This window comes from Loxodonta africana, chromosome 4, assembly GCF_030014295.1.
Source record: "Loxodonta africana isolate mLoxAfr1 chromosome 4, mLoxAfr1.hap2, whole genome shotgun sequence".
NCBI lineage: Eukaryota > Metazoa > Chordata > Mammalia > Proboscidea > Elephantidae > Loxodonta > Loxodonta africana.
Genome location: NC_087345.1, coordinates 110104209 through 110117423, shown reverse-complemented (window position 1 = coordinate 110117423; position 13215 = coordinate 110104209). Strand labels below are relative to the sequence as shown.

Here is a 13215-nt window from a genome sequence, read left to right as displayed (position 1 = left end):
TTAAGACCCCAGATGCCACACTTCAAAGTAGGATGCAGAATGTTTTCATGATAGAATTTATTTTTCCAATTGACTTAGAAGTCCTCTTAAGCCATAATCCCCAAACCCCGGCCCTTGCTCCGCTGACCTTCGAAGCATTCAGTTTATCCTGGAAACTTCTTTTCTTTTGGTCCAGTCCAGTTGAGCTGACCTTCCCTGTATTGAGTATTGTCCTTCCCTTCACCTAAAGTAGTTCTTATCTACTAACTAATCAGTAAATAACCCTCTCCCACCCTCCCTCCCTTCGCCGTCTACTAACCACAAAAGAATGTGTTCTTCTCAGTTTATACTATTTCTCAAGATCTTATGATAGTGGTCTTATACAATATTTGTCCTTTTGCATCTGACTAATTTCACTCAGCATAATGCCTTCCAGGTTCCTCCATGTTATGAAATGTTTCACAGATTCGTCACTGTTCTTTATCGATGTGTAGTATTCCGTTCTGTGGATATACCACAATTTATTTAACTATTCATCCGTTGATGGACACCTTCGTTGCTTCCAGCTTTTTGCTATTGTAAACAGAGCTGCAGTAAACATGGGTGTGCATAAATCTGTTCCTGTGAAGGCTCTTATTTCTCTAGGGTATATTCCAAGGAGTGGGATTTCTGGGTTGTATGGTAGTTCTATTTCTAACTTTTTAAGGAAACACCAGATAGATTTCCAAAGTGGTTGTACCATTTGACATTCCCACCAGCAGTGTGGAAGAGTTCCAATCTCTCCGCAGCCTCTCCAACATTTATTATTTTGTGTTTTTTGGATTAATGCCAGCCTTGTTGGAGTGAGATGGAATCTCATCGTAGTTTTAATTTGCATTTCTCTAATGGCTAATGATCGAGAGCATTTTCTCATGTATCTGTTAGCTGCCTGAATATCTTCTACAGTGAAGTGCGTGTTCATATCCTTTGCCCAAGTTTTAATTGGGTTGTTTTTCTTTTTGTGGTTGAGTTTTAACAGAATCATATAGATTTTAGAGATCAGATGCTGGTCGGAGATGTCATAGCTGAAAATTCTTTCCCAGTCTGTAGGTGGTCTTTTTACTCTTTTGGTGAAGTCTTTAGATGAGCGTAGGTGTTTGATTTTTAGGAGCTCCCAGTTATCTGGTTTCTCTTCGTCATTTTTGGTAATGTTTTGTATTCTGTTTATGCCTTGTATTAGGGCTCCTAGGGTTGTCCCTATTTTTTCTTCCATGATCTTTATCGTTTTGGTCTTCATGTTTAGGTCTTTGATCCACTTGGAGTTAGTTTTTGTGCATGGTGTGAGGTATGGGTCCTGTTTCATTTTTTTGCAAATGGATATCCAGTTATGCCAGCACCATTTGTTAAAAAGACTATCTTTTCCCCAATTAACTGACACTGGGCCTTTGTCAAATGTCAGCTGCTCATATGTGGATGGATTTATATCTGGGTTCTCAATTCTGTTCCATTGGTCTATGTGCCTGTTGTTGTACCAGTACCAGGCTGTTTTGACTACTGTGGCTGTATAATAAGTTCTAAAATCAGGTTGAGTGAGGCCTCCTACTTTCTTCTTCCTTTTCAGTAATGCTTTACTTATCTGAGGCTTCTTTCTCTTCCATATGAAGTTGGTGATTTGTTTCTCCATCACATTAAAAAATGTCATTGGAATTTGGATCGGAAGTGCATTGTATGTATAGATGGCTTTTGGTAGAACAGACATTTTTACTATGTTAAGTCTTCCTATCCATGAGCAAGGCATGTTTTTCCACTTAAGTAGGTCCTTTTTAGTTTCTTGCAGTAGTTCTTCATAGTTTTCTTTGTATAGGTCTTTTACATCTTTGGTAAGATTTATTCCTAAGTATTTTATCTTATTGAGGGCTACTGTGAATGCTGTTCATTTGGTGATTTCCTCTTCGATGTTCTTTTTGTTGATGTAGAGGAATCCAAGTGCGTTTTGTATGTTTATCTTATAACCTGAGACTCTGCCGAACTCTTCTATTAGTTTCGGTAGTTTTCTGGAGGATTCCTTAGGGTTTTCTGTGTATAAGATCATGTCATCTGCAAAGAGAGATAATTTTACTTCTTCCTTGCCAATCCGAATGCCATTTATTTCTTTGTCTAGCCTAATTGCTCTGGCTAGGACCTCTAGCACAATGTTGAATACGAGTGGTGATAAAGGGCATCCTTGTCTGCTTCCTGTTCTCAAGGGAAATGTTTTCAGGCTCTCTCCATTTAGAGTGATGTTGGGTGTTGGCTTTGTATAGATGCCCTTTATTATGTTGAGGAATTTTCCTTCAATTCCTATTTTGCTGAGAGGTTTTATCATGAATGGGTGTTGGACTTTGTCAAATGCCTTTCTGCATCAATTTATAGGATCATGTGGTTTTTGTCTTTTGTTTTTTTTTTTATTTATATGGTGGATTACATTAATGGTTTTTCTAATATTAAACCAACCTTGCATACCTGGTATAAATCCCACTTGGTTGTGGTGGATTATTTTTTTGATATGTTGTTGAATTCTATTGGCTAGAATTTTGTTGAGGATTTTTGCATCTATGCTCATGAGGGATACAGGTCTGTAATTTTCTTTTTTTTTTTTTTTTGGTGTCTTTGCCTGGTTTTGGTATCAGGGATATGGTGGCTTCATCGAATGAGTTAGGTAGTATTCCATCATTTTCTATGCTTTGAAATACCTTTAGTAGTAGTGGTGTTAACTCTTCTCTGAAAGTTTGGTAGAACTCTTTAGTGAAGCCGTCTGGGCCAGGGCTTTTTTTGTTGGGAGTTTTTTGATTACCTTTTCAATCTCTTTTTTTTGTTATGGGTCTATATAGTTGTTCTACTTCTGATTGTGTTAATTTAGGTAGGTAATGTTTTTCTAGGAATTCATCCATTTCTTCTAGGTTTTCAAATTTGTTAGAGTACAATTTTTCGTAATAACCTGATATGATTCTTTTGATTTTAGTTGGGTCTGTCGTAATATGGCCCATCTCATTTCTTATTCGGGTTATTTGTTTCCTTTCCTGTATTTCTTTAGTCAGTCTGGCCAGTGGTTTATCAATTTAGTTAATTTTTTCAAAGAACCAGCTTTTGGCTTTGTCAATTCCTTCAATTGTTTTTCTGTTCTCTAATTCATTAAGTTCAGCTCTAATTTTTAGTATTTGTTTTCTTCTGGTGCCTGATGGATTCTTTTGTTGGTCGGTATTTGTTCAAGTTGTAGGGACAGTTCTCTGATTTTGGCTCTTTCTTCTTTATGTATGTGTGCATTTATCGATATGAATTGACCTCTGAGCACTGCTGTTGCTGTGTCGCAGAGGTTTTGATAGGAAGTGTTTTCATTCTTGTTGCATTCTATGAATTTCTTTGTTCCCTCCTTAATGTCTTGTATAACCCAGTCATTTTTAAGCAGGGTATTGTTCAGTTTCCAGGTATTTGATTTCTTTTCCTGTTAGTGATTTCCACTTTTATGGCCTTGTGGTTGGAGAATATGCTTTGTAATATTTTGATGTTTTGGATTCTGTAAAGGTTTGTTTTATGACCTAATATGTGATCTGTTCTAGAGAATGTTGCATGTGCACTAGAAAAAAAAAGTATACTTTGCAGCTTTTGGGTGGAGTGTTATGTAAAGTCTGTGAGGTCTAGTTGGTTGATTGTAACAATTAGGTCTTCCGTGTATCTATTGAGCTTCTTACTGGAAGTCCTTTCCTTCTCCGAAAGTTGTGTGTTGAAGTCTCTTACTATAATTGTGGAGGTGTCTATCTCACTTTTCAGTTCTGTTAAGGTTTGTTTTATGTACCTTGCAGCCCTGTCATTGAGTGCATAAATAGTTAATATGGTTATATCTTCCTGGTCAATTGTCCCTTTTATCATTATGTAGTGTCCTTCTTTATCCTTTGTGGTGGATTTAACTTTAATGTCTGTTTTGTCAGAAATTTAATATTGCTACTCCTGCTCTTTTTTGATTGTTGTTTGCTTGATATTTTTTTTTCCATCCTTTGAGTTTTAGTTTGTTTTTGTCTCTAAGTCTAAGGCGTGACTCTTGTAGGCAGCATACAGACGGATCGTGTTTCTTTATCCAGTCTGAGACTCTCTGTCTCTTTATTGGTGCATTTAGTCCATTTACATTCAGCGTAATTATAGATAAGTATGTGTTTAGTGCTGTGATTTTGATGCCTTTTTGTGTGTGTTGTCGACCATTTCATTTTTCCACCTACTTTTTTGTGCTGAGACGTTTTTCTTTGTAAATTGTGTGTTCCTCATTTTCATAGTAGTCGAATTTGTGTTTGCTGAGTCGTTATGTTTTTCTTTTGAGTTATGGAATTGTTAGACCTCTTTGTGGTTACCTTAATATTTACCCCTATTTTTCTAAGTAAAAACCTAACTTGTACTGTCCTATATCGCCTTGTTTTCCTGTCCATATGGCAGTTCTATGCCTCCTGTATTCTGTCCCTCTTTTTGATTATTGTGATCTTTTACATAATGACTTCAGCGATTCCCTGTTTTGAGCATTTTTGTCTTTTTAAAATTAATCTTAATTTGTTTTTGTGATTTCCCTATTTGAATTGATATCAGGATGTTCTGTTCTGTGACCTTGTGTTGTGTTAGTATCTGATATAATTGATTTTCTGACCAATTTCCTTTAGTATTTCTTGTAGCTTTGGTTTGGTTTTTTCCAGTTTTCTAAGCTTGTGGTTATCTGTAAATGCTTCAATTTCACCTTCATATTTGAGAGAGAGTTTTCCTGGATATATGATCCTTTGCTGGCAGTTTTTGTCCTTCATTGCTCTCTATATGTCATCCCATTGCCTTCTTGACTGCATGGTTTCTGCTGAGTAGTCTGAACTTGTTCTTATTGATTCTCCTTTGTAGGAGACCTTTCTTTTATCCCTGGCTGCTTTTAAATTTTTCTCTTTATCTTTGGTTTGGCAAGTTTGATGATAATATGTCTTGGTGATTTTCTTTTTGGAACAATCTTATATGGGGTTCAGTGAGCATCTTGGATAGATATCCTTTCATCTTTCATGATGTCAGGGAAGTTTTCTGCCAACAGATCTTCAACTATTCTCTCTGTATTTTCTGTTATCCCTCCCTGTTCTGGAACTGCAATCACACACAAGTTATTTTTCTTGATAGAGTCCCACATGATTCTTAGGGTTTCTTCATTTTTTTTTAATTCGTTTCTCTGATTTTTCTTCAACTATATTGGTTTCAATTGCCTTATCCTCAGTGTGTGTATTTTTAATAGGCAGACCATGTGATACTTTTCAGAGAAGTTTGAGAAATATTGCTCTAGTATTGCTGGTACACGCCATGCTGAAGGCAACAGAGAAAAACAAGGCTCCAAGAATTGATGGAATACTAGTTGAGATGCTTCAACAAATGGATGGAATGCTGGAAGTATTTAATTGTCTGTGTCAGGAAATTTGGAAGACAGCTGGGTACCTGGCCAGCTGACTGGAAGAGATCCATATTTGTGTTCATTCCAAAGAAAGGTGATCAAACAGAATGCACAGATTATCAAACAATATGTAGCCAGGAAAGGTGTGTGTCTGCATTGTATCCTTTCACCGTACTTATTCAGTCTGTATGCCGAGCAAATAATACAAAAACTGGAGTATATGAAGAAGAACAGGGCATTAGGATTGGAGAAAGACTCATTAAGAACCTGTGTTACGCAGATGACACAACCTTGCTTGTTAAAAGTGAAGAGGACTTGAAGCACTTACTGATGAAAATCAAAGACCACAGACTTTAGTATGGATTACACCTCAACATAAAACAGAAATCCTGACAACCAGACCAATAAGTAACATCATGATAAATGGAGAAAAGTTTGAAGTTGTCAAGGATTTCATTTTACTTAGGTCCACAATCAACACCCATGGAAGCAGCAGTTAGGAAATCAAAAGACGGATTGCATTGGGTAAATCTGCTGCAAAGGACCTCTTTAAGGTGTTGAAAAGCAAAGATATCACCTTGAAGTCTAAGATGTAACTGACCCAAGCCACGGTGTTTTCAGTCATCTCATATGCATGAGAAAGCTGGACAATGAATAAGGAAGACCGAAATAGAATTAATACCTTTAAATTGAGGTTTGGCGAATAATACTGAATATACCATGGACTGCCAAAAGAAGGAACAAATCTGTCGTGGAAGAAGTACAACCAGAATTCTCCTTAGAAGCGAGGATGGCGAAACTGCACCTTACATACTTTGGACATGTTATGTATGAGGAGGAATCAATCCCTGGAAAAGGACATCATGCTTGGTAGAGGGTCAGCAAAAGAGAGGACGTCCCTCAACGAGATGGGTTGACACAGTGGTAGCAACAATGGGTGTAACAACAGTTGTGGAGAAAGGGCAGGACTGGACAGTGTTCTGTTGCACATATGGTCACTATGAATCTGAACCAACACGATGACGCCTAACAGCAACAAATTTTGTTGAAAATGATTCAGAATGGCTCCAGCTGTACATCACCAGGGAACTGGCCAGAAGTTCAGGCTGACTACACAAAGGCCATTTGACTATATGGATCATAACATCTTACGGATAAAATTGCAGAGAATGGGAATTCCAGAACATTTTATCATGTTCACATGGAAACTAGAGGGATAAGATGCAGTGCTTAGAACACAACAAGGGAATATTGTGTGGTTGAATTGGAAAACGTGTGCAGCTGAGTTGTATTCCTTCACTTACTCAGTTTATACGCTTAACAGATGATCTGGGAAGCTGGACTGTATGAAGAACAATGTAGCATCAGGATTGAAGGAAAACTTAACTACCTGAGATATGCAGGTGACACAACCTTGCTTGTCAAAAATGAAGATGATTTGAAGGTAAAAGACTACAGCCTTCTGTATGGATTACATCTGAATATAAAACAAAATTTCTCATAACTGAATCAGTGATTAACAATCAGTGCCCATGGAAGCAGCAGTCAAGAAATCAAATGAGGTATTACCCTGGGCAAATGTAGTGCAAAAGGCATCTTTGAAGTGTTAAAAAGCAATGATGTTACTTTGATGACTAAGATGCAGCTGACCTAAGCCATGGTATTTTCAGTCACCTCATATACATGTGAAAGCTGAATAATTAAAAAAAAAGAAGACCAAAGAAGAATTGACAAATTTGAATTGTGGTGTTGATGAAGAATATTGAATATATCATGGACTTCCAGAAGAATGAACTCATCTGTCTTGGAGTAAGTATAGCTAGAATGCTCTTTAGAAGTGAGGATGGCGAGACTTCGTCTTGCTTACTTTGGACCTGTCATCAGGTGGGACCAATCACTGAAGAAAGACATCATGTTTGGTCAAGTAGAGGGCCCATGAGATAGACTGACACAGTTGTTGCAACAATGAACTCAAACACCAACAATGTTGCAGGACTGGGCAATGCTTCATTCTGTTATATGTAAGGTCGCTATGAGTCAGAGTATATTCAGTGGCATCTAGCAACAACAGTTTTCTTTATACTGCTTTGTGCAACAACAGTCCTCATTCTTAATGCCTTACTACTCCAATTACAAAAATTTAAAGGAAAGAATCCCATAACCGAACTTGGTTCAGGTGTCTTTAGCCTGCAATCAGTTAAAGGTATAGGTTAGAGGAAAGTACATGGAAATTTTTGATACCTTTGTGAGCTAAGAAGCCACCTCAAATTAGTCTTTTAGTCTCTATTACTAGTTTGAGGTGAGTAATTATATATTGTAATTTCTTTATGACTTAAAAAAAAAAACCTCTAAATTAGGAATAATTGTAATATATACCATAAGTGCTATGGGACAAATGAGGCTCAAGTCCTGATATATAGTAATGCTTAATAACTTGTAGCTATTATTATGTGGCAAAGTACTTCCTATGTGATTATTTTTTGCATTTGGCAGTCCATTTTTCTGAAATACAAGAAAAATTCACACATATTTTAGAGATTTCTTTAAGGTTTCCCTTTTGTAAAAGAGTTTAGATTTTTAATCTGGCTGTAATTTCTATTAGTGTTTAGCAGTTCTATTTTTTCAAAAACAGTTTTCTTATAAAATTAGTAGAATTCATATCCCATTGATTTTGGAACATCACATTTTAATTGCAATTTTTTTTTATAATTACATAGAGCAAATGCAAAAAGAATAAAGAATAAACAATAAAAGTATTCATAATGTATCAAGATTTAGTAAATGATATCATTATGATGTATTTGCTTCAGATCTTAGATTTTTTTTTAAAAAAAGTTGCAAATAAAGCTAAATCTTCACTGTCTCATTCCTTTGTCATCCCTCTTCCTTTCCTAAAGGACCATGTTTTAAGTCTGATTCTTACCTCCCTATCCCTGTAATTACTTAGTATTTAGTTCTAGTTTGTTATTTACACCTAATGTTTATTGGTATTAATCCCTGCATTTACACATTTTTTGTTCCCCGTTGTTTCTTTTTTAATAATAATTTGTTGTGTTTTCAGGGAAAATTTATACAGCAGATTAGGTTCCCAGTGAACAGTTTCTATACAAATTGTTTAGTGTCATTGGTTACATTTTTCACAATGTGTGAACATTCTCATTATTTCCATCCTGGAGTACTGTTTCCAGTAATCCAGTTTCCTTGCCCCCTTACCTGTTTATCTTTTTTTTTTTTTTTTAAAGTAATTGTTGACCTTTTAGTCTCGTATAGATGATTTTTTATAGAGCACAGCACTCATGGGTGATATTAGTTATTTTGTGAGTCAACCTGTTATATAGCTAAAACGTGACCTCGGGGCAGTTTCGGTTCAAGGTTTAAAGAATATCTCATGGCAGTAGTCTCAGTGAGTCCTCCAGTCTTAACCAGACCAGTAGTTCTGGATTTTCTAATAATTTGACATTCTGTTGCACATTTTTCTCCCATTCTATCAGGATCCATCTATTGTGGCCCTGATCAGAATAATCAGTAGTTGTAGCTATGCACCATCTACTTCTGGTCTCAGGGTAGATGAGGCCGTGGTTTATGTAGACAGTACTGTAGACTAGTTGTTTCTCTGAGTGTCAGATTTCCTTCTCTTTTGTTCCATACAGGTAGAGACCAGTAGCTGTATCTAAGATAGTTGTTTGCAAGCTTTGAAGACCCCTAAGACTACTCACTAGACTAGAATGTAGGATATAAACTTAATGAACTATATTATGCTAATTGAATTGTCCCACAAGAGTATGATCCTAAGTCTTCAAACTCAGAAAACTAATCCTGCGAAGTGTTTGGTTATGTCTAAGTAGTATCTGTAACTGTGCCCACTATGGGCATTACTATATATATAAATATATATGCATGGACACACATACATGCATATGCATATACATACACCGATATACATTGCTGTTAGTTGCCATTAAGTCAGTTCTGACTCAGAGACCCTGTGTAAGGCAGAATGAAATATCACCTGGTCCTGTGCCATCCTCACAGTTGTCTCTATGCTTCAGCCCATCATTGTAGCCATTGTGTCAGTCCATCTCATTGAGAATCTTCCTCTTGTTTGCTGACACTCTACTTTACCAAGCATGATTTTCTTTTCCAGGTACTGGTCCCACCTCATGACATGTCCAAAGTGTGTGAGATGAAGTCTTACCATCCTTGCTTCCAAGAAGTATTCTGGCTGTACCTCTTCTGAGACAGATTTGTTCATTTTTCTGGTAGTCTGTGGTATATTCAATGTTCTTTGCCAACACCATGATTCAAAGGCATCACTTCTTCCTTGTTCATTGTCCAGCTTTCACATGCATATGGAGAGATTGAAAGTATCATGCCTTGGGTCAGGCCTACCCTAGTCCTCAAAGTGACATCTTTGCTTTTTAACACTTTAAAGAGGTCTTCTGCAGCAGATTTGCCCAGTGCAATACATAATTTAATTTCTTGACTGCTGCTTCCCTAGGCATTGATTGTGGATTCAAGTAAAATGAAATCCTTGACAACTTCAGTCTTTTCTCCATTTATCATGGTGTTGCTTATTAGTCCAGTCGTGATGATTTTTGTTTTCTTTATATGGTGGTATAATCCATAATGAGGGCTGTAGTCTTTGATCTTTGTCAGTAAGAGCTTCAAGTCCTCTTTGCTTTCCACAAGCAAAGCTGTGTCTCCTGCATATCGCAGATTGTTAACGAGTCTTCCTGCAATCCTCATGCCATGTTTTTCTTCATATAGGCTAATCTCTCAGATTATTTGCTCAGTATACAGATTTAATAAGTATGGTGAAAGGCTACAACCCTGGTGAGGCACACCTTTCCTGATTTTAAACCATGCAGTATCCTCTTTCCTGTTTGAATGACAGTCTCTTTGGTCTATGTACAGGTTCCTCATGAGCACGATTAAGTGTTCTGGAATTCCCATTCTTCGAAACTATGCATAATTTGTTATGATCCAGACAGTCAAATGCCTTTGCATAGTCAATAAAACACTGGTAAACATCTTTTTGGTATTCTGTGCTTTCAGCCAAGCTCCTTCTGACGTCAGTAATGATATCCCTCATTCCAAGTCCCCTCCTGAATCTGGCTTGACTTTCTGGCAGTTCCGTGTTGAAGTATTGCTGCAACCACTTTTCAATTGTCTTAAGCAAAATTCTACTTGCATGCGATATTAATGATATTGTTAGTTTCTGCATTCTTTTGGATTACTTTTCTTTGGAATGGGCATAAATATGGATCTCTTTCAGTCAGTTGGCCAGGTAGCTGTCTTCTAAATTTCTTGGCATAGATGAGTGAGCGCCTCCAGTGCTGTATCCTTTTGTTGACACATCTCATTTGTTATTCCATCAGTTCCTGTAGCCTTGTTTATCTTCCGTGCCTTCATTGCAACTTGGACTTTGATCATGTGCTACCTCCTGAAATGGTTGAACATCAACCAATTCTTTTTGGTACAGTAAATATGTATATTCTTTCCGTCTTCTATTGATGCTTTCTAGGTCATCCAGTGTTTTGCCCATAGAATCCTTCAATATTGCAATTCAAGGCAAGTGTTTTCAGCTTGAGAAATGCCAAATATGTTCTCCCCTTTTGGTTTTCTAACTCCAGGTCTTTGCACATTTTCATTATAATATTTTAAATTACCTTTTCAAGCCACCCTTTGAAATCTTCTGTTTAGCTTTTTCATGAAATCATTCACTTTAGCTGCTCCATGCTCAAGAGCAAGTTTCAGAGTCTTTTCTGGCACCCATTTTGGTCTTTTCTTTCTTTCCTGTACTTTAATGACCTTTTGCTTTCTTCATGTGTGATGTCTTTGATGTTATCCCTCAAATTATTTGATTTTCAGTCGTTAGGTTCAATGCAGCAAATCTATTCTTGAGATGGTTTCTAAATTCAGGTGGGATATACTCAAGGTCGTACACTGGCTCTCATGGACTTGTTCTACTTTTCTTCAGCTTCAACTTGAAATTGTATATGTACTACTGATGGACTTTTCTGCAGTCGGCCCCTGGCCTTGTTCTAACTGATGATATTGAGCTTTTCCATAGTCTCTTTCCACAGTTGTAGTTGATGTGATTCCTTTGTATTCCTTCTGGTAAGGTCCATGTGTATAGTCGCTGTTTATGTTGTTGAAAAAAAATATTTGAAACGAGTAGGTCATTCATCTTGCAAAATTCTGTCATGTGATCTCCCTTTTCGTTTCTGTCACCAGGGCTATATTTTCTAACTACTGATCCTTCTTCTTTGTTTCCAACTTTTGCATTCCAGTCACTAGTAATTATCAATGCAGCTCTTTGGTGTACTTGGTAAATTTCAGACTGCAGAAATTGGTAAAAATCTTCTATATGTCATCTTTGGCATTAGCGGTTAATGCATAAGTTTCAATAATAGTCATATTATCTGATCCTCTTTGTAGGTGTATGCATGTTATCCTATCACTGACAGTGTTGTGCTTCAGGCTAGATTTTAAAATGTTCTTTTTGACAATGAATGTGATACCATTCCTCTTCAGCTTGTCATTCCCGACGTAGTAGACCATATGGTCATCTGATTCAGAATGGCCAATATCAGTCCATTTCAGCTCACTAATGTCTAGGATATTGATGTTTATGTGTTCCATTTCATTTTTGACAACTTCCAATTTTCCTAGATTTATACTTCATACATTCCATGTTTTGACTATTATTAGTTGTTTGCAGCTATTTCTTCTCATTTTGAGTCGTGCCACATCAGCAAATGAAGGTCCCAAAAGCTTTACTCCATCCACTTCATTAAGGTTGACTCTACTTTGAGGAGGCAGCTCTTCCACAGTTGTATTTTGAGTCCCTTCCAACTTGAGGAACTCTTCTTCCAGCACTATATTAGGCAGTGTTTCCCTGCTGTTCATAAGGTTTTTACTGGCCAGTTTTTCAGAAGCAGACTGCCAGGTTCTTCTTTCTGCTCTGTCTTTGTCTGTCAGTTTTTTGTACTGTGGTGTTTACATGGTGCTGTGATATTGTAATCTATGCCACCAGCATTTCAAATACCAGTAAGGTCACCCATGGTAGACAGGTTTCAGCGGAGCTTCTGGACAAAGTTACCTGTATATGCCTGCATATATATTCTCATATATGTGCCTACACTCGTATATACATTAACACACACATACAGATACCTGCATGTGTTCTGTTGTTTTTGTTACAAAATTCTGTATGCCATAGAAGTTACCAAAAGATCCTTTTTTCTTGTGTACATCTGAGTGACATTTTTTACCTTGGTCAGGCTATGCACAGTTCACCCGTTGTTGGTGTTGCATTTCCCATCACCAAAAATAACAAGTGTCAACTATGTAGAGAGTGAATTCCTTTCTCCCCACCCCCATATTACTGGTAACCACCAGTGAATTTTAGTCTCTGTATATGTACTTATTCTTACCTTTCTGTAAAAGTGAGATTATAAAATATTTGTCCTTTTGTGATTGACTTATTTCACTTAGCATAATGTTCTCTAAATTCATCAAAATTATGTTTTGAGTACTCATCATTATTCCTTATAACTATGTAGTATTCAGTTGTATGTATATATCACATTTTGTTTATCCATTCATCCATCGATGGGTACTTAGGTTGTTTCCATCTTTTCAATACTGTGAATAGTGCTGCAGTGAACACACGTATGCATGTGTTTGTTCTTGTCACTGCTATTAAGTCTGTGTTGTGTATACCTAGGAGTGGGATTGCTAGATTGTAAGGTAGTTCTGTTTTTATATTTTTAGGAAGTGTCATACTGTTTTCCATAATGGTTGTACCATTTTACAAT

At 36.9% G+C, this 13215-nt stretch overlaps 1 protein-coding gene across 13 annotated transcripts in view; it reads left to right on the top strand.

The window, feature by feature from the left end:
* Window positions 1-13215, top strand: part of CCDC91 (coiled-coil domain containing 91) — a 449582-nt gene that overhangs the window by 282125 nt on the left and 154242 nt on the right. The gene's annotated exons all lie outside the window — the stretch shown is intronic.